This window comes from Mesoplodon mirus (genome assembly GCF_964341445.2).
Source record: "Mesoplodon mirus genome assembly, chromosome: 18".
Lineage (NCBI taxonomy): Eukaryota > Metazoa > Chordata > Mammalia > Artiodactyla > Ziphiidae > Mesoplodon > Mesoplodon mirus.
The window spans coordinates 8,022,903-8,043,474 of NC_138994.1; the positions used below are offsets into that span (position 1 = coordinate 8,022,903).

The 20,572-nt window shown below is 47.1% G+C and overlaps 1 protein-coding gene across 1 annotated transcript in view; it reads right to left on the minus strand.

Annotated features, from left to right (window-relative positions):
* Window positions 1–16,501, minus strand: part of MAP3K14 (mitogen-activated protein kinase kinase kinase 14) — a 43,183-nt gene extending 26,682 nt beyond the window's left edge. The window contains exon 1 of the mRNA XM_082604955.1: window positions 16,371–16,501. The gene's annotated coding sequence lies outside the window, so the exon portion shown is untranslated. The remainder of the gene's footprint in view (window positions 1–16,370) is intronic.
* Between the last annotated feature and the right edge of the window lie 4,071 nt (window positions 16,502–20,572).

The window sequence follows — 20,572 nt, forward strand, 5'->3', positions numbered from 1 at the left end:
ATGGTAGGCATAGGAATCGATATGACATGTTGGTCAATTTAATTAACAATTGAATGTAAAAAAATTAGTTTCACCCTGTGAAAACCATAATTCAAAAGGAGACATGTATAACAATGTTCACTGCAGCACTATTTACAATAGCCTAGACATGTAACCAACCTAAGTGTCCATCGACAGATGAATGCATAAAGAAGAAGTGGCACGTATATACAATGGAATATTACTCAGCCGTAAAAAGAAACGAAACTGAGTTATTTGTAGTGAGGTGGATGGACCTAGACTCTGTCATACAGAGTGAAGTTAGTCAGAAAGAGAAAAACAAATACTGTATGCTAATGCATATATATGGAGTCTAAAAAAAAGAAAAATGGTACTGATGAACCTAGTTGCAGGGCAGGAATAAAGATGTAGACATAGAGAATGGACCTGAGGACAGGGGGTGGGAGGGGGAAGCTGGGGCGAAGTGAGAATAGCATCAACATATATACACTGCCGAATGCAAAATAGTTAGCTAGTGGGAAGCAGCAGCATAGCACAGGGAGATCAGTTTAGTGCTTTGCAATGACCTAGAGGGGTGGGATAGGGAGGATGGGAGGGAGGCTCAAGAGGGAGGGGATATGGGGACATATGTATGCATATGGCTGATCCACTTTGGTGTAAAACAGAAACTAACACAGTATTGTGAAGCAATTATACTCCAATAAAGATCTATTAAAAAAAAGAATTTAATCTACATAAGCACATATGGTCTACATTTAAAAAAAATTATTTTATAATGTAAAAGAGAAACAGAAATAACTTGTTCATTTTACCACTAAAAACAAAAACTACATTTGATAGCCATGAACATTTCGCCAAATAGAAAATGTCCAAGAACAGGTAGATGAAACAAACAAATCAATGGAAAGTATTTCTCAAACAGACCAAAATTATATGTGATTAAATGAGGAAACTTTTAGATTGAACAATATGAAATCATCATTTTTTTTTTTTTTTTAATGTGGTACGTGGGCCTCTCACCGTTGTGGCCTCTCCCGTTGCGGAGCACAGGCTCCGGACGCGCAGGCCCAGCGGCCATGGCTCACGGGCAGCCGCTTGGCGGCATGTGGGATCTTCCCAGACCGGGGCACGAACCCGTGTCCCCTGCATTGGCAGGTGGACCCTCAACCACCGCGCCACCAGGGAAGCCCGAAATCATCGTTTTTATAAGTCAAAAATAGTAAACAATCCAGTAGTTTATACTTTTCTATCAAATATATAGGATGGTTTCTACATTATACAAGCCTTTGAGAAAATAGCAAAAATAAAGAAATTTTAAAATCTCAAAAAAAAAAATTAGTTTAGGGCTTCCCTGGTGGTGCAGTGGTTGAGAGTCCACCTGCCGATGCAGGGGACACGGGTTCGTGCCCCGGTCTGGGAAGATCCCACATGCCGCCAAGCGGCTGCCCGTGAGCCATGGCCGCTGAGCCTGCGTGTCCGGAGCCTGTGCTCCGCAACGGGAGAGGCCACAACAGTGAGAGGCCCGCGTACCGCAAAAAAAAAAAAAAAATTAGTTTAAAGCACTTTAAAACATTAAGTTTTCAAGTCAGACAATCGGGATTTTAAAAGATCCCTCTAGATGCTAACTAAAAGAGACCAAACAAAATTATACAGAAAGATTGAGAACAAAGGATGCAAAGAGATATGCCAGGCCAATACTAACCAAAAACATTTAATATTAATATCAGACTAAACACTTAAGACAAAAAGATATAACAATCACTTATATGCACGCAATAAGGAGCCTCTAAATCCAGAGACGTGGCAGGTTGAGGCTTTCTGGATGAGTAAGGTCTTGCCTTTGGAGTGTCCTGTCACACTGCAGAGAACTGCAGGATCTTATAACACAGAATTCTTTGAACATGTATTGGTCTGCTGGGTATAGGGGCTTTGCTGAGCACTGGGTGTACACCGAGGAAGAAGATACAGCAGCCCATTGAGGAGCTTACAGTCTACTGGGGAAAGAGACAAGTAGTCTCTTACTGCACAGAGATGCAATGACAGGCACAGACACATAGCAGATGCAGTGGGAACACATGCAGGGACAGCTAGCCCAGCCTGGTGGGGATCAGGAAAGGCTTCTTAAAGCAGGTGACACCTGGGCTGAGTCTCAAGGGGTGAGTGAGAAGTTCCCAAGAAAAAAGGAGAGGGTATTCCAAGTAGAGGGGATGGCAAAAGTTAAGGAACAGGGGTGAATCTATGTGGGAATCACAAACAGCTTGAAGTTGCTGGTGAGCAAAGCTTGTCGAGAGCTGCAGGAGGTGAGGTTGCCCGTGGAGTTCAGGTCATGGAACTGTGCTTGGTCCTGATACACCCCCAGGGGTGAAATTCTCAGAAGAGCGAGAGGCGTCTAATTCAGGGGCAGAGATCCAGAGGGAGGAACCTACAGCGTAAGGGCAGATGGTGGATGTTGGGCATTAAATGAAAATCCTGTCACTGGGACAGAACTCTCCACCATCTGCCCAGCCTGGGCTGATAAAATCACAAGTTACAGGCCTCTGGAAGGCTTGCTAATTTCCCCTTCAGCAGAGAGACGGAGTGGGCACTGGGACCTAGAAACAGACGTCGGAGGAAGGAGTACCCTGAGTGAAACGCAGCTGGAGGAATTTCAACACTTGCCTCCTCGCCGGCTTGAGGCCTGCTTCCCAGGAGAGCAATTTCTGCATAAGCATTTCCCATTAAAGAGGATATGAAATGTGAATGTAATACATTAATCATTAAAATCTTACAGGTCAGTTATAAAAAAGAAACCTGTCACGCCCACAAAACTTAATCTCGCTGCCAATTCCATAGGTCAAACTGCCAGGTAGATGAAATGTATGGAATAAAATTTATGACCATCCCTAATTCCCACCACACATCAAGGTTAACCAGCCCTGTCTGTCATACAGAGTGAAGTAAGTCAGAAAGAGAAAAACAAATACCATATGCTAACACATATATGTGGAATCTAAAAAAAAAAAAAAGGTTCTGATGAACTTAGGGGCAGGACAGGAACAAAGATGCAGATGTAGAGAATGGACTTGAGGACACGGGGAGGGGGAAGGGTAAGCTGGGACGAAGTGAGAGAGTGGCATGGACATATAGCTAGTGGGAAGCAGCCGCATAGCACAGGGAGATCAGCTCGATGCTCTGCGACCACCTAGAGGGGTGGGATAGGGAGGGTGGGAGGGAGACGCAAGACGGAGGAGATATGGGGATATATGTATATGTATAGCTGATTCACTTTGTTATACAGCAGAAACTAACACAACATTGTAAAGCAATTATACTCCAATAAAGATGTTAAAAAAAAAAAAAAAGGTTAACCAGCCCCACATGTGCAGGAACACCGCTGTCTACAGGTCCTTTCAAATGTTTAAGACAAGAAGTCACCTCACTATTCTATTAGCACAGGCCTTACCCACTTCCAGCTTCTCCTTGACCCCTCCCATCTCACAATGAGGCCAAGCTAATCTTAAATCATTATGTCCTGAAGATAACCTCAAGCTCAAAGACATCTGTTGGCTGTGCACTGCTTATGGGCCTGGTCCCAACCCTGTGGTCCATAATCTGTCTTACCACTGTTTCCCTAAACACAGGGTTTGGCTCTGGCCAGTCTGATCTCTCCACACCCCGCTGGCTACTCAGATCTACAGGTCTCCGTGTGTGCTTCGTCATTGTGTGGGCCATGCTGCACATCCTGCTTGTCCTTCCCAGGCGAAGCTCAGGCCTTCCACCTCCAGGAAGTCCCCGCTGATAGCACCTGGTCTCCTTACTCTCCTCACCCTCACTCCCTTTACTCGTTAAATAAAATAATGTAGGTGAAAGAACTCTAAATGTGATAAATCATCATACACCAAGGGAAGATAGCCATTTCTTGTGCGCACAACTCCATAATTGCAATCTAGGAGGTATGGAGCAGATAGAAATATGGGAAAAGATGTACAAAGATGTTCAGTGTATTTTTATAATAGTAAAACACTGAAACAAAAATGTCTAATTACATGGGGAGGATAATTATTAAATAAGTCATAGTACATCCATTAAAAATGCTTACAAATAATATTTAACTATATGGAAAAATGCTTATGGGATACAATGTTAACAGAAAAAGGATACAGAATTATATCTAAGGTATGATCCCACCTAGCATGTGTCTGTATATTTTATCAACATTTATAAAAATGCAGACACCTAGCACAGACATGCAGCAATGGTTCTCCCTTGGTGGTGGTAATATTCTTTATATTTTTCTAATTTTTCCACATTTTTTGCAGTGAGCAAGTACTACTTTTCCCAGTCTGCATTTTTTCAACAGATGTTTCCAAGTGGTAAAAATAAAATACAGAAGGGATAAACAATAAGAAATATAAGTCCTTCCCACCACTCCCCCATTCTTCTGAGGGGGTCTCCATTACCAGTTTCTTACATATCCCTTCAGAGGTGTTCTCTGCGGGATATTACTTTTATGGTGAAAACAAGCTATAACTAAAGTAAGGTCTCTTGGTATGGGATGAGAATTTAGGAGGCATCTGGTCCACATCTGTGACTGGGGCTTCATAAATACGTGATGACTGCTTCCTCACCCCGCACACACACACCACACACACAGGAAACCTTGCCAGAACCTTGGGGGCTGTCCAGTGAGTTCTGGCAGCAGGGCCGCTAAAACAGAAGCCAGAGATGGGTAAGCTTGTCCCTCCTCGTTTTGGTTTTCATTTCACTCTCTTTCTAGTTTTCCCCGGGGGACTGTGAGTTTCATCCATTGGGACTCAAGAAGCAGGAAGGTGCTCAGCGATGGCTGTGCCAGCCGTCCTCAACTCTGATGGCCAGTGCTTCCCTGCTTTTACTTTATAACCATCCAATGACAAGTGTATGCAGCGGTGAAGATGCTGGGTAAGACATGCTAGTGGGCACAAGTGGCCCCATAAAGAGCAGGAAACAGCAGAACTGGACCTGAGAGAAAACCACTGGCCCCTCCGTGGTTGCTGATGTCAAGGGGTAGGATCTGAGGGCTGGTCCCAACCCGGGGAACCTGAAAGAGGCAAGGGTTTCAGGCTAGTATATCTGACGCTGCTTCCTTGTATATCTGACACTGCTTTAAAAAAAAAAATTATTTTGTTTTCAAATACAAATATAATACTTGTTCATTATAAAAAATTAAACAATACAAAAAGTGTATATATTAAAAAAAAAATCCCTGCACCATTCCCTTCTCCCTGCAATGTTAAAAACAGGTTTGGTGTAAACCCCTCTAGTTCCATTACTGTACATATACGAACATAGAGTTTGGGACTAATTTTTTTTTTTTTTTTTTTGCTGTACACGGGCCTCTCACTGTTGTGGCCTCTCCCGTTGCGGAGCACAGGCTCCGGACGCGCAGGCTCAGCAGCCATGGCTCACGGGCCTAGCCACTCCACGGCATGTGGGATCTTCCCAGACCGGGGCACAAACCCGCGTCCCCTGCATCGGCAGGCGGACTCTCAACCACTGCGCCACCAGGGAAGCCCTGGGACTATTTTAAAAATAAACATAGGATTATACATACATAATATTCTACACGTTGCTTCTTTCACTTAACAATAAATTATGAATACCATTCCATTTCAGTATATGTAGATCTATCTCATTCTTTTTAATGGTTCCATAAGATTTTATGGTACAGATGTACTATCATTACCCACTTTTTCTTCTATGGATGGATTTTCAAATTGTTTCCATTTTTTATTCTTGTAAGTAATATTGCAAAACAACACCTTTATTCACTTCTTTGTGCACTTTTCTTTTCTTTCTTTTTTTTCCGGCCGTGCCGCGCAGCTTGCGGCTTGTGGGATCTTAGTTCCCTGACCAGGGACTGAACCCATGCCCTCGGCAGTGAAAATGCAGAGTCCTAACCACTGGACCACCAGGGAATTCCCTCTTTGTGCACTCTTACAAGTAACTCTAGGTGGTAAATTCTGGGATCAGAATTCCTGGGTAACCCTTTTCTTAGTGGATTAGTGGCCCTTTCTTCTCTCCTGTTTCTATGTGTCAGGGAAGTAGGCAGCATCCATCAGTTAAGGACAGGTGGTTACCAAACACTACACGAGTTATTTGCTAGAAAGACTATCCTTGCCCTCAAGGTGCTTATAATCTAGTCAGTGCAAATGGGTGGATGGATAAATAGATGATCAAGGAATCTCAAAATGACCTTGGGATCAGAAGAGCCCTGGACATCATCTATTCCAACATAGCACTCAATGATCCTGAGGGATGGCCATCCAGCTACTTAACAGGATGGTCTTGGCATCAAAAGATCTGAGTTTGAATCTTAGTCTTAACATTCTGGTGTGTAACCATGGGCAGATCACTTAATCTGAGACTCAGGTATCTCATCTATTAAATAAGGATCCTCAAACGTACATAACAGGATTTTACAGGAAAATTAAACACAAGGAACAATGTTTAAATGCCCAACAGAGTGCCTGGCACACAGGGGATGCTCTAGAAACATTAGCAGAACCTCCAGTGAGAGGGAAGCTGTTACAAGATGAGCAGTCCTTTCCGGGACTGGAAGTGCCAGTTGTTTGACAGTCCTCGCCTGTGAAGAGCTGAAACCCACCAGCCAGCAGCCCTAGTGTTGGAAGGAAAGTCTGGAACAGGCACTGTCAAAGGAGGAGGGGAGCATCCCAAGAGCAGGGAGGCAGAAGCGGCCAGCAGGAAAAGGACCACCCACGACAGGGGTGTTCTTTGTTTGTTTGGGTTTTTTTTTTTTTGGCTTCGCCTTGCATGCAGGATCTTAGTTCCCTGACCAGGGCTCGAACCCGTGTCCCCTGCAGTGGAAGCGCAGAGCCCTAACCACTGGACCGCCAGGGAATTCCTGAGGGGGTGGTTCTTTGAAGAGCATTCTGCACACGCCATCCAGCCTCTCTCTCCTGGCAGTGCCTCAGCTCTGAATGGACTCAAGAATGACCCACCAGTGCACAATGAACAGGGACCCAGAACTCCTCGTCACCTAGAGCCGAAATCAGTTGTCCTGTGGACATCTTTGGGTGTTTTCAACAAGCTGCTGCTATATGTATACACAGAATTACATGCTGGTTGTCAACAATAACGACAGCTATTATTGTTTGCTATGCATGAGGTACATTAGGCAATGTGTGCTATGTATTACATGTGTCTTACTTCTTGCATGCTCACAATAACTCTAGCGTCATTCCCCTTATACGGAGGAATAAATCAAGGCTCAGTAGGTCGAGTAATTTTCCCATGGTCACACTGCAAGGAAGTGGCAGAAGCAGGATTTGCACGTGGGACTCTTCTATGTCAAAGTCCATACTCTTAACCATGACACTGAATCCATTTTCAAACGATTCAAGCTTTAAAAATTGGGACCCGAATGCAGAGGCTGCCACAAGCCAAAGGTTTATTAGTGAGAAACCCAGGGACTGACCCAGGAGGAAGCATCTCAATTAGGAAGCATAAACACAGCCAGCCTAGGTTTTGGAAAAAGCAACTTTAAAATGGCAACGGGGATCAAAGACTCCAAAGACTCCAAGCGTGCAGCAGGCCTGTGTTCCTCAGCTCACCCATGCACAGCTGGACCCATCCCAGGGACCAACAGTATGAAAAAGTTCACATTCACCCTTCATTTTATAAAGCCTGGCTCCAGGCTTCTTGAGCCTATTTTACTGTTTTTTGTTTTTGTTTTTAATAGCAAAGCCTTGAGCATCAGTTACTCAACTCATAAATATGGTTATTACTTTGTCTCCAGGCCCTGATATAGGCATTGTATAAACAATTGTATAAAATGTCATTGACATTTTCAATTCAACTTTCAAATCCTTTGCATGAGGACAGCCAATAGCATATAGAAAAGATGCCACTGGGGCATCACTGACCCACAGAGGCAGTTACGCAGGAGAACGGGGGGCGGGGTAGTATTGAGAAAAACCTCAACCACTTCATTTTCTACACTACACAGCAAGGAATTTTTCATGTATGTTATATACAAAAGTTTCATGGGGTCACTGATATCTGTAGGTTGGGGTGTTCTGTGTAACTGAATATTCTGATTAAGTGGGGGCTGCAGCATGTACCACTCAGTAACGATCAGTTTCCAAAGATTACAGTGCGATTAAGTGCCCTCAACACTAAAATCGTGCCAAACACAACCAGCTTTCTCTGATGAGTCAGAATGTACTTCTGGTTCTTGCCAAGCCTTGAGGTCATCATTGCAAGCAAGGTCTGCTTGTGAAAAACTCCTTATTTAACTTTTCGGATTGGATTCTGAGCAAGGAGCAGTGCCCCGGGCTACGGTCAATCCTGCTGCAACACAACCACTTCCCTCCTCTGTTGGTAACTCTCCTTTTCACAGGTGGGACTGGCTTCCAGCAGGGTCTACCTGTTTTCGGAGATGGAGAAAGATGGGCTCAGCCTCTTTGGAAGGGAAGAGGCGTCAGGTTCATTGTAGGTATTGGTGACTGGTCCTGAAATTGAGGAACTAGTTTGAGGAACTTCAGAATAAACAAGAAACCCAAACAACCTGGCTTTCCACAGAAGGCTTCCAACGTACGGGGGTAAATGGAAGGAAGTGCACAGTCCAGCTCCGTCCTTTGGCGGTGGCACCCTGACCACGGCCTCGTTTCAGATGCTGCCCTACACATCCTTTGACAGACTGGCCTGAGTGAGCAGCTTGAGGACATGTCCCTTTCAACACAGGGTCACGTTCTTATCCTCACCCAGGAAGGGAGGAAAGGGTTTGGGACCTGTGGTATGACAGGGAATGTTCGCAGAGGATCTCTGGAAGGCAGACTCTTTATTTATATTTTTATTATTATTTTTTAAAAATTTTATTTTTGGCTGCGCTGGGTCTTCATTGCCGCGTGCGGGCTTTCTCTGGTCGTGGTGAGTGGGGGCTACTCTTCGTTGCGGTGGGAGGGCTTCTCATTGTGGTGGTTTCTCTTGTTGCAGAGCACGGGCTCTAGGCGTGTAGGCTTCAGTAGTTGTGGCACACGGGCTCAGTAGTTGCGGCTCGCGGGCTCTAGAGTGCAGGCTCAGTAGCTGTGGTGCATGTAGTTAGTTGCTCTGCGGCGTGTGGGATCTTCCCGGACTAGGGCTCGAACCCGTGTCTCCTGCATTGGCAGGCGGATTCTTAACCACTGCGCCACCAGGGAAGTCCCTCCATTTCTAATCTTAATTGGCAATAGCATCCTCATCTGAGGCTGGCAAAGCCCCCTTCCTCCCAAGCCTCCCACCTATCCCTAGTATGGACCAGGACTAATTCTGTTCTGATAAAAGGAAAGGTCGCAGTCAGCAGAAGGTGGGTGGTGGATCTCAGATACAACAGCTCTTTGCACTTATGGGGGCCACCATCTAGATGTGACATCAAGCTTTGCCCACAAGAAAGAGCCTCTTCACTGAGAGGAGCTGGACGGATCCCGAGGGAATGATGCCCAACTACTCTGGGTCTTCTGGCTACCTGCACACCGCAGGTAACACAACAGGAGGAAGATGCAGGGAGCTTCTTGGTGCCCAGTGGGTTCACAGCCTCTCAATCAGTCATTCATAGCTACTGGAGATCCACTTTGGGTAAGATACTGCCTGGTGAGGTAGGACAGTGACCTACAGGTGTAGGCAACCTTTGAGACTTCCGGGTAACCCTGCCCAGAATTGTATTTTCTTATCAACCTTCACCTCCTTTTGCTTACACGAACCTTATGGTACAAGACAGTGTCAAATAAATAGCTTTCTGTTTACTTTTTCTTAGACTCAGAGCAGCTGCCGCTTTGGCTCCACCCTCCCCAGGTCTGGCAAAGCTTGAAGAAAGGCCGGGAGTGATGGGATTGGGTGTGGATATGAAGGAGGAGATAGTTAAAAAATACAATTCCTACTCCAGGACTAGTTCTTTCGTTCAAGGAGCAGCACAGCACAGTGCAAAGAGCGTGGACTTTAGTTCAGATTCTGCAATTAACTAGCCGTGTGGCCTTGGGCAACTCAGCTTCTTGGCGTCACCATTTTCTCGTTTGTAAAACAGAGCACGCAAATGGTTATGATCATTCCAGGCTATAACTCAAAGAGCTCTTTCTTGACAGAGTGGTTCAGGCCTAAGGTCACTTAGCCACGCCCACCCAAAGTGACTGCTGGCTAGTCCAGATGGATGAGGTGTGGGTAGGGGGTGCTGGAGGGGAGCCTGCAACAGATAAAGGAAACAAGGTAACACTAGCTCTTCCCCTGTGGCTTCAATAAAGTCAAGCCCACCTGGTGGGGTGATCTGGACATTGCTTAAGAGAGGTCCTTGACCCTCAGCAGTCAAGTTCAACACCAACTGCACTGGTCTAGAACACAGAGTCTGAACAAACTCTTTGCCTGGAAGCACACCTGGTCACAGCTTTAGTGGTAAGAGGGTCAGAAGGCACAGCACCCAGAAACCGGGTGGAAGAGATGGCTCAGGAGTTCCCTCTGCCGTTTCTTCCTTTTCTTTTAAAATAAATTTATTTATTTTATTTATTTTATTTTTGGCTGTGTTGGGTCTTCATTGCTGCGCGTGGGCTTTTCTCTAGTTGTGGCGAGTGGGGGCTACTCTTCGTTGTGGCACGCGGGCTCCTCATTGCGGTGGCTTCTCTTGTTGCGGAGCACGGGCTCTAGGTGTGGGCTTCAGTAGTTGTGGCACGTGGGCTCAGGAGTTGTGGCTCGCAGACTCTAGAGCACAGGCTCAGGAGTTGTGGCACACGGGCTTAGTTGCTCCGTGGCATGTGGGATCTTCCCAGACCAGGACTCGAACCCGTGTTCCCTGCATCGGCAGGCGAATTCTTAACCACTGCGCCACCAGGGAAGCCCTGCGGCTTCTTTCTGAGTCCAAACACTGGCTCCAGAAGTGTGGCAGGCTCAGAATTCCAAAGTTTCCTGAAAGCCAGGGTTGAAGCTAGCCTTCCTAATCACTGGAGCTCTTCAGAGCCTCCAACTCAGGCGGCGAAAAAGAAGGCAGGTAGAAAAGGGTTCCCCAAAAGGCCTTTCACACCAAAGTATGGTATGTATCTCTCTGCCTTTTGCCAAGGGGTTTCCCAGCTCCCTAGAGCCAAAGCTCCCCTCCTGCTTCTTTGTTGACTCTCACTGGAAGTGGGCCATCTTCCACCCTCAAGGTGGCTGGACTCAAGAGTGCAGTGACACTGCTGATCTGGGCTCTGTGCCGGGTCCACATGAATCCCCTGCCGGGGGATCCATCTCTCTGTCAGTCCACAAGCCCCCGGAGCCTTCGGTTTGCTTCCTTACCCCTGCCTCCAAAGCCCTTGGACCGAAATGAACGTGATCTTTGGCAGAGGGCTTCTCAGCAAGGTCTGTTCAAGACTTCCTCTGCGACTGAGCTGGGGAATAAATCGCCTGTCACCTACACCCCTGCAAGGGTGACTCACCTTCCAGAGAAAGTTCTCTGCTCACCTAAGCAAAGCTGCCTGGAAAATGACTAAGGCACCTATCAAATGCACCCTGTGGGGCCGACCAGTTACCGAGCTGGGCCCAGACACACTCTGCCTCTCACCTCCAGCCTGAAGTGAAGTGTGGAGCTGCCACTCCAGATCTGCTGGTTTCATTTTCATCTGAACCGAGCCCCACACGAGGCTTGACATCCGGTAATCTATTTTTTCTAAAAACTAAGTTCACTTTAGAAATGACTGTTTGGCCACGAAGGCAGCTTCCCCAAGAGAAAACAAAATGTTATTTAAAGGCAACGTCAGCCTGGTGGGAGCCTGTATTTTTGTTTTGTATTAAGAAGCGGAAAAAAAAGAATTTAAAATATAATGTGAAACTGCTTTTTTTCTTGGGTGATTTAAAGGGAAATCTGCAAGTCCCTGACTGCGGATCCAGGGCCCCCAGACTGGCAATAAGGCGCCAAAGCGTAGTGAGCTGAGGCTGCCACATGGTGGTGGGAACCTTGCCCCACAGAACCCAGGTTTCCCTCCTGGTCTCCCAAACAGAGAAGAATGAGTCCTTGCTGACTTATATTCTACACAGTGTTTTCCTTTTGTTCCCCTCCAGAGTTAAGGCTGGGACCCACTTCGCTGCACAGGGGACACAGGACGGCCCTAGAAAGGCTCAGCTCTGCGTCTCGCACAGAGTCCTGGGAGGGCCGAGGGTGGCCAAGGGTTAGGCTCGCCAACTCTGACCAGGCAGAGCCGGAGTCGTTTGGAGGGTGGTAAGGGCAGTATTTAGTGTAAGACAGGGAAAACCTGACAGCTAAACCCTCTAGACAGAAGCAGTGTCCCCCGGGAGGTCCTGCGGAGAAACTGACTGCCCTTATCAGGCAGTGTGACCCTTCCTGACGTCATCTTACAGAAAACAGGTCTAGTCAGAGTGGTAATCGGCAGCGACTAGTACCGTGATTACTACTACAACCAGCATCAGCAGTTACAGCCATTGTGTCCTATGGCTTAGTCTGTGCCAGGCACCGAGCTCAGCACTTCACGTGCATTCTCTCCTCTTCTACTCAAAACAACACGACGAAGTATTTACAGACGAGGCACCCAATGCTTAGAGAAGCGAAGTGATTTGCCTGAGGTCACACAGGCGGACAGTGGCAGACCTGGACCTGACGCGACAGCCTAAACCCCCAAGTTGGATACGAAGATACCGTGGACTTGCTCTATCGCTCTGGGCAAATCACCTGACCACTCTGCTTTAATTTCTGCACCTGTAAAATGGGGACAAGCAGACTCGCCCAGAGGATGCTCTATTCATCTTTTAGACTTTTGTTAATAATTATTATGGACAATCAATATCAACTAATAATTAACTGTTAACACTTATTAATTAATACTTGTTAACATAAATAGATAAATAAAGCAGCTACCCTGGTTTAGTTGTATTCAAAACTGACCTGTTTTGGAAAAAAAAAAAAAAGAAAACAACTTACCCTTTCATGAGTAAGTTAGTAGAAGGGGCAGTGAACTAGATATCAAGAAACGTGGGTTTAGCTTCTAGGCATGACACTGATTTCCTGAGTAATCTCATCCCCTTTATTTCTCCTTACTAGGTCTCACATTCCTGATCTTTGTCCCTGCCTTTCTTTACGGGAGTATTGTGAGAAAATACAGAAAATAGCCACTAAGTACCACTACTCTGGATGCCATATAATTTCAAGGGATTTATATCAGGAGGATAAGAGATTAAAGGGTATAAAAATAGCAAGGGAAAGGGGATCTTTTTTTTTTTTTTAATTGAAGTATAGTTGATTTACAATGTGTTAATTTCTGGTGTATAGAAAAGTGATTCAGTTATACATATATATATTCTTTTTCATATTCTTTTCCATTGTGGTTTATCACAGGATATTGAATATAGTTCCCTGTGCGATACAATAGGACCTTGTTGTTTATCCATTCTATATGTAATAGCTTGCATCTGCTCATCCCAAACTCCCAATCCAACCCCGCCCCCCCACCTTGGCAACCACAGGAAGGGGATCTTTTAAACTATTGATAGAGTACAAAGAAGGGTGCACAGGCTGCTGAGAAAAAGTGACTTTTCTCTGCATTGTCACTCAGGCAGAAAGACAAGGCCAGAACTGAAGACCCCCAATCCAACATACTTCAGTGTCTCGCTCAGCTCAACTGAAATGTTCTACCACACAATCTGCCCTAGGTTTGGCCTTCCATTTCTAATCTACTGCTTTCAACATTTCAGTCAGCATCACCGAGCAAATGCAAAGCCTTCACACGTGCATCACTCTAAACGCTCACCTACCCCTTGACGGTGCTCAACCCCCATTCCTTTCCCTGCTGAAGGATCTCAGGCGTGCGGCGGCCAGGGAGGCTGGCTTATCCTTAAAGCTCCCTAAATCCACTGACAGGGGACTGTCCCCTTTCCCGCCAATTTCACATTGGTGCCATCAAAAGTGCCCATAAGGCTCAGATGTTTCCAGTTTAACTGAAATACTAAAATGGGGCAAACAGGAAGCATCAGACACAACTGCGGTAGTGACTTATTAATCATGAAAGCAGAATTTTAGTTGCATTTTAACCTTTTGCCAGGAAAAAAAAAACACCTCTGAGATGATGGAAGCCATTGGTACAAAAGATGCTGCCTATGTGTGTATCAAGCTGACTTACACTTTTGATTTAGGACTGAATTTGGTTTTAAGATTTCTTAATTACTCTCCCAGAAAAAAACATGTGTCAGGTCAACCAACATGAATCTCTCAGCTCTTCATCACGGCAGGCAGGCCTGTTAGGAAAGCTCATGTGCTGTCCATAGAGACAGGAAAAAAAATAGGAAATTAAAAGTGACTTTGCAGGCCAAAGTGATAGGACACTCGTAAGAGGGTGCCAACAATGAGGAAAACAACCCTGGATCGGGCTTCACCTCTCTCACACATCTACAGATCTCTCACCAGACCCTGGTCAGGATGAACTGTTACCACGCACCAAACAAAATCACAACAGCTGCCTGGAGTTGGACAACCAATCAGGGCAGGACTGCTTCTCAACATTAAGTGATATACAAACACCCCAAGCGGATCACAATGGAGTCAGTGTTCAACAGGAGAACCAAAATGAGGAACCAAACCTCCGTCTGTTGAGGCGAAATGGCCAACCAGACATTTTTGTTTAATAGATGAAGGCTCCTTTGGCAGGGTCTCTGCGGTGACGCTCCCACAAACTCTAACTGACAATACCAGGGGCGAAAAACCCCCTTCAGAGCTAACTGCTCCTTATACTCTGAAAACAGTCAGAAGGCGACCTAAAGCTTGGTGGCTTACCGCTGTCTGATTTCGCAAAAGTGCTGGAACATATACCTGGGTATATATTTCTAAAATTAAAGTCAGAGACTAGTACTTTTACTTTGAGGCCTTCTGAGAAGTTCACCACACCCTTCAAAATAAACGAGGATGTCCTCAAGGTGTCTGAAAATCTCAGATGTCTGGCATTGCTGCACCAAAGGAACTGACTTTGACATCACTTAAAAAACACCAAGAGTAAATCCAAACACTTTGTAAAACAAGCACCTGTTCTCTCATGTTAAAAGCATAAATACCCCAGCAAACACTTCTCCCTCTGTCCTGCATCTTAAGTCCCATAATGTGGTCCTGGTCCAGGGGGAAGGAGCCTGGGAAAGACTCCAGTGGCCCAGGTTCAAGTCTTCACCCTGAGTCCTAGCTATGAGGCATTAGGCAAGATCTATTTACACCCCCGCCCCCGACAAACACACACCTGCCTCAGGTGCCTCACCTCTAAAGTAGGACAATACTATCTTATCACACAGACATCTGAAGGAAAAAGGAGGTTACAGGTATGAAGATACTAAGTAAAAAACACATCACTAATGTTAAGATACTATCTCCCTCTAATCTTTCAGAAAGACCATGTTTCTAGTCAAGGGGTTTTCAACATTTTTCCTGGAATAAACTTCAGACTTCTATTTTGTATTAGGCCCCACCTCTCATCATTTAGCTTCATTTGCTTTTCAAGATCTTAATCAAGGGACAGGTACTCACTGTCCCCCAGTTAAAAAATAATAATTTTACCATTTACACCACTGATTTCTGTCTCTTTTCTCCATTCATCCCCTAGTCCACCCTTAGGACTGAGAGCAACATTTTAACTCCAATTAGGAAAAAACGGCTTTTTCTGAAGTTACCCAGCACCGAGGAGGTTCCCGGGCAGGTGGGACTCTCTGTACTTTACAAGTCGCCTCCTTCTGCCTGGTGCCCGGTGGCTGCAGGCTGCCAGGGCCACGATGGGCTTCCAAGATGGGATATTTTATCTGAGCCGACAGATAAAGTCCTGAGTGGAGTGGACAGAGAATTACAGAGGGGTCAGGGAGAGAGAGAGGATGCTGCGAGTAGCCAGCACTGCCCCGCTGGGTGCCAAGGGCAGGTTCTGTCTCTTCTCCCAGGCTAGGGGTGTGACCCCAGAACTTCCCAGGAAAGGCCTGAGGTTTTCACTGCCCGGACAGGTGGGAGGGCTCACGGACCCGGGCGTTAGGTACCTTCCGCCCGCTGCCAAGGTGAGCCCTCATCCTGGGGGCATCCAGGGAACAGAGCAGGAGGGGCAGGCCTGGCGGTGGGGCAGCTTGGCGCGGAGGAACAAGGATGTTGGAGAAGGGGAAGCAAGGCGTCCCTGCGCGCGCTTCGGGTGAGCGTGTGGCCTGCGGGTGTGCTGGTTGAGCACGGCGTGAGACCGTGGCCCCGGCAGCGTGCGTGAGGGAGCGCCGGCGGCCGGCCGCCAGGGTCGAGGGCCCGCGCGCGAGTGGGTCCCCCGGCCGCGCCGCCGACCCCCACCATTCCGGGGCGGCGGGCCAGGCCGCAACCCGGCCCCGGGTTGAGAAGCGACCCATCCCCTCTGCCCCTCGCCCCGGGACTCGCTCCAGTCACCTACCGGCCGAGCGCCGATCTCCCCCACCAGCGAGTGTCGCGCTCCACTAGTCCACGATCTCCCGCCGCCGGTCGCCGACCACTGCTCTCAGGGCCCACGGTCGCCCCGCCCCACCTCGGGCCCCGCCCCCTCACCGCCTCCCCGGCCGCCCCCGGGGTCACGCCTCCGCCAGCGGCAGCAAATTTGCCTCGCTTCGCGCCTCCTTGCTTTGGCCTCACCTAGACCCTTGGCCCCGCCCACTCCCCCAATCTAACCAATGAGACAGCGCGTACCAGCCAGTTCTGTCCTACCGCCCCAAGCAACGACTGGTTAATGAGGCCTCGTTTCCAGGAATGGGCACTATTTCCGGACAGTGTTTATAGAGAAGAGATTGCTGGGCGGACGGATCGACAGAAGGCGGAGGCTGTAGGGGTGTTGGTGTAACTACACATGCGCGCTCGGCTTCTGGCAGTCTTTCGGGTTGCTTTCTTCTGGAGGTTACGGGAAGGAAGGGTGAGCGTGCGCATGCGTGGGCCCTCCCCAGACTAGGACCTGGTTACCTAGGAGACGGCGAGGCGTGCTCTCTCTCCAGGCTTTGGTTGTGTTTCCTTTTTGCTCCGGGCCGTAGCGGCTGAAGGAGGTGTGTAGGTTGTGGAGGGAGCGGGGCGGGGCAGGGGTGTGTATTTAGAAACACTTATATTGAGCACTTGCTGTGAGCCTGGTGCTGTAGAGTCTCTGAGGATAAGGTAGGTTCTAGTGCCTGCCCTCGAGGAGGTTGGGGGGGCTAAAGGCCTACGCAGGTCAGACCTGTGTGTTGAAACTCAGGTCTGGTGAGAGCGTGCGGCTGGCGTGGGGCAATCCCTTTGCACAGCCAGAGAAGCAACGTGGTGTGAGCGCTGCGTGAAGCATCTCCTCGCTGGGTTTACAGGTTATGGAGCCAGAAAGAAGACTAGAGCTTTACTTATTTAAAAAAAAAGGACTTGGACAGAATGGCCATCATCAAAAAATCTAGAAACAATAAATGCTGGAGAGGGTGTGGAGAAAAGGGAACACTCTTGCACTGCTTGTGGGAATGTGAATTGGTACAGCCACTATGGAGAACAGTATGGAGGTTCCTTAAAAAACTACAAATAGAACTACCATATGACCCAGCAATCCCACAACTGGGCATATACGCTGAGAAAACCATAATTCAAAAAGAGTCATGTACTAAAATGTTCATTGCAGCTCTATTTACAATAGCCCGGAGATGGAAACAACCTAAGCGTCCATCATCGGATGAATGGATAAAGAAGATGTGGCACATACATACAATGGAATATTACTCAACCATAAAAAGAAACGAAATTGAGCTATTTGTAATGAGGTGGATAGACCTAGAGTCTGTCATACAGAGTGAAGTAAGTCAGAAAGAGAAAGACAAATACCGTATGCTAACACATATATATGGAATTTAAGAAAAAAAAATGTCATGAAGAACCTAGGGGTAAAACAGAAATAAAGACACAGACCTACTTGAGAATGGACTTGAGGATATGGGGAGGGGGAAGGGTAAGCTGTGACAAAGCGAGAGAGAGGCATGGACATATATACACTACCAAACATAAGGTAGATAGTGGGAAGCAGCCGCATAGCACAGGGAGATCAGATGGTGCTTTGTGACCGCCTGGAGGGGTGGGATAGGGAGGGTGGGAGGGAGGGAGACGCAAGAGGGAAGGGATATGGGAACAGATGTATATGTATAACTGATTCACTTTGTTATAAAGCAGAAACTAACACACCATTGTGAAGCAATTATACTCCAATAAAGTTGTAAAAAAAATAAAAATAAATAAAAATAAAAAAAGGACTTGGAGTCTGGATATGCACCAAGGTGTCAACAATGCTTTTTTCTGAATGGGGTTGTGGGGGTGGGCGTTGGGGAAGGGGTAGGGGAGGTGCTTAAGGGAGGTATGGATATTTTTTCTTTTCTAACTTTTGCTTTTCCATATTTTCCAGTGTTTCCACAGTGAGCTTGTATTTTATTTATAATAAAGAAAATATTTCCACACTTAAAAAAAGTTTGCAAAATAAAAGATATGCCCCTACCTGGGCACCCCACCCCAATAAGTGGTTCACAACAGGCAGGTGTGGTAAGTGGCTCTAATGGTAGGAGTAAGCAGGCCCCATTCAAGGCTGTCTGGGGAAGTAAGGATCACCCAATCTCTGGAAGTGTTGGAGCAAAGACCTGCTCAGGACCACTTTGCAGACAGGGGTTCATAGCTTGAAGTCTGTTTCTGGAGATCTGCATCCAACAGACATCTTGGTTGTCAGGGGATATGGAAGACCATTCATTTAGGCAGAAAATTTAACCATCTAGAGGCCTCACCCACTCACTCAGGCCATAGATAAATTTTGTTTGGCTGGCCCAGTGTTTTTTTTTAATTGAATTTAAATGCCTTCGAGCAGAACCTGCAGTTCCTCACAGCCCCAGCCCCCGTTGTCTTACACCCAACCACTTAACCTATGTCATTTGCCTGGCCACTAAAGTGTTTGCGGTCATGGTCCAGATAGAGCCCATACTTTGGAGCTGGACAGTCTCTGTTGCATAAACTGGCTTGCTACTGACTGGCATGGGAGATGATGGGTAAGAAAGAAGCTGGGGGCCCTTAAAGCTGCTTCTAACCACAGGGTTTTCATTTCTGTGACTCAGGGAGAGGTAGAGCTTGGCCAGATGGTGGGTTACAGGTCAGTATCAGCAGGGCTGATGCAGGGCTTGCCTCTTCCACCACCTGTTTGCCTCTGGGCACACCGCTTCTCAGGAAAGATGTGGGCACAGGGCCAGAGTCTGCAGACATTCCCTGGCCTGCCTTTGCCTTCTCCCTCTTTCACCATTCCTTCTTTACGACACCCAGTGCCCATGTACTTTACCCAGCTTCCCTCGACACTTCTCTCGGTCCCCGCCACGACCCACCCACCCTATCAATATTATCTGTCTTTCAATCTATCCACTAACACTAATGTGTATTACTGGGAGAGAGTGAACCTGTTGACCTAAAGTTGCAACTCCCAAGAAGGAATTTCACATCAGGTTGCAGGAGAGGAACAAACCTCTACAGACCAGTGAGGACAAGATTTGGGACTCCTGGTTTCAGCTACTTTCCCCAGGCCTTTCCAAGCCCAACTGTGTGTGAGGTGAGGGAAGAAACAACATGACACCCACTGCAAGTGAGCACTGAGCACTTCTGAGCCTTCAAATGCTGGCATCTCCTGGAAGGAGAGCTTCAGGGTAAAATTACTTCCTTCCAGCTCAGCTAGTTGAGTCACGACAACCTGGGAAGGCTTCTAGCCCTGAGTCAGTTGTGCAGCCTCAGCTCTGCTTTAAATAAAATAAATTGGTATTTATGGGATGACTCATACCTGGAGCAGTGAGCTGGGTTCTCAGCAGTCAAGGATTTCTGCATCCCACTCCCATGGTTCAAGTCTGGCAATGGAAGGGCAAGACTATGCTCTTCCAAAAAGAATAGCAGCTTCTGTTTTTTGAGAGCTTATAAAAAATAAACCAGGGACTTCCCTGGTGGCACAGTGGTTGAGAGTCCGCCTGCCGATGCAGGGGGCACGGGTTCGTGCCCCGGTCCGGGAGGATCCCGCATGCCACGGGGCAGCTGGGCCCGTGAGCCATGGCCGCTGAGCCTGTGCGTCCGGAGCCTGTGCTCCGCAACGGGAGAGGCCACAACAGTGAGAGGCCCGTGTGCAGCAAAGAAAAAAAAAAAAAAGAAAGAAAGAAACCAGATATTTCTAAGTGCTTTGTATGCATAATAGCCTCGCTAAATATTCACTCCTGTCTAGGGTTTCCCAACCTGGCACCACTGACATTTTGGATTGGATAATTCTTTGTTGTGGGGAGGTTATCATATATATTATACAATGTTTAAGAGCATTCCTGGCCTCTGCCCACTTGATGCCAGTAACACCACCCTCCTACACCCAGTTGTGACAACAAAAAATATGTCTTCAGACATTGACAGATGTTCCAAAGGGAGAAAAACTGCCCCCAGTTGAGAACTTTTGCCGTCTAACCTCATAGAATAGTAACTATTATTATCATCCCAACTTCACAGATGAGGAAACTGAGGCTCAGGGAAAAGTAACTTGCCCAAGGTCACTTCACTGTAATAGAAGATCTGGGATTTAAACCAGGTGTGACCCAGAGCCCCTGCTCTCCTGCATGCAAAGAGACTGTGGGC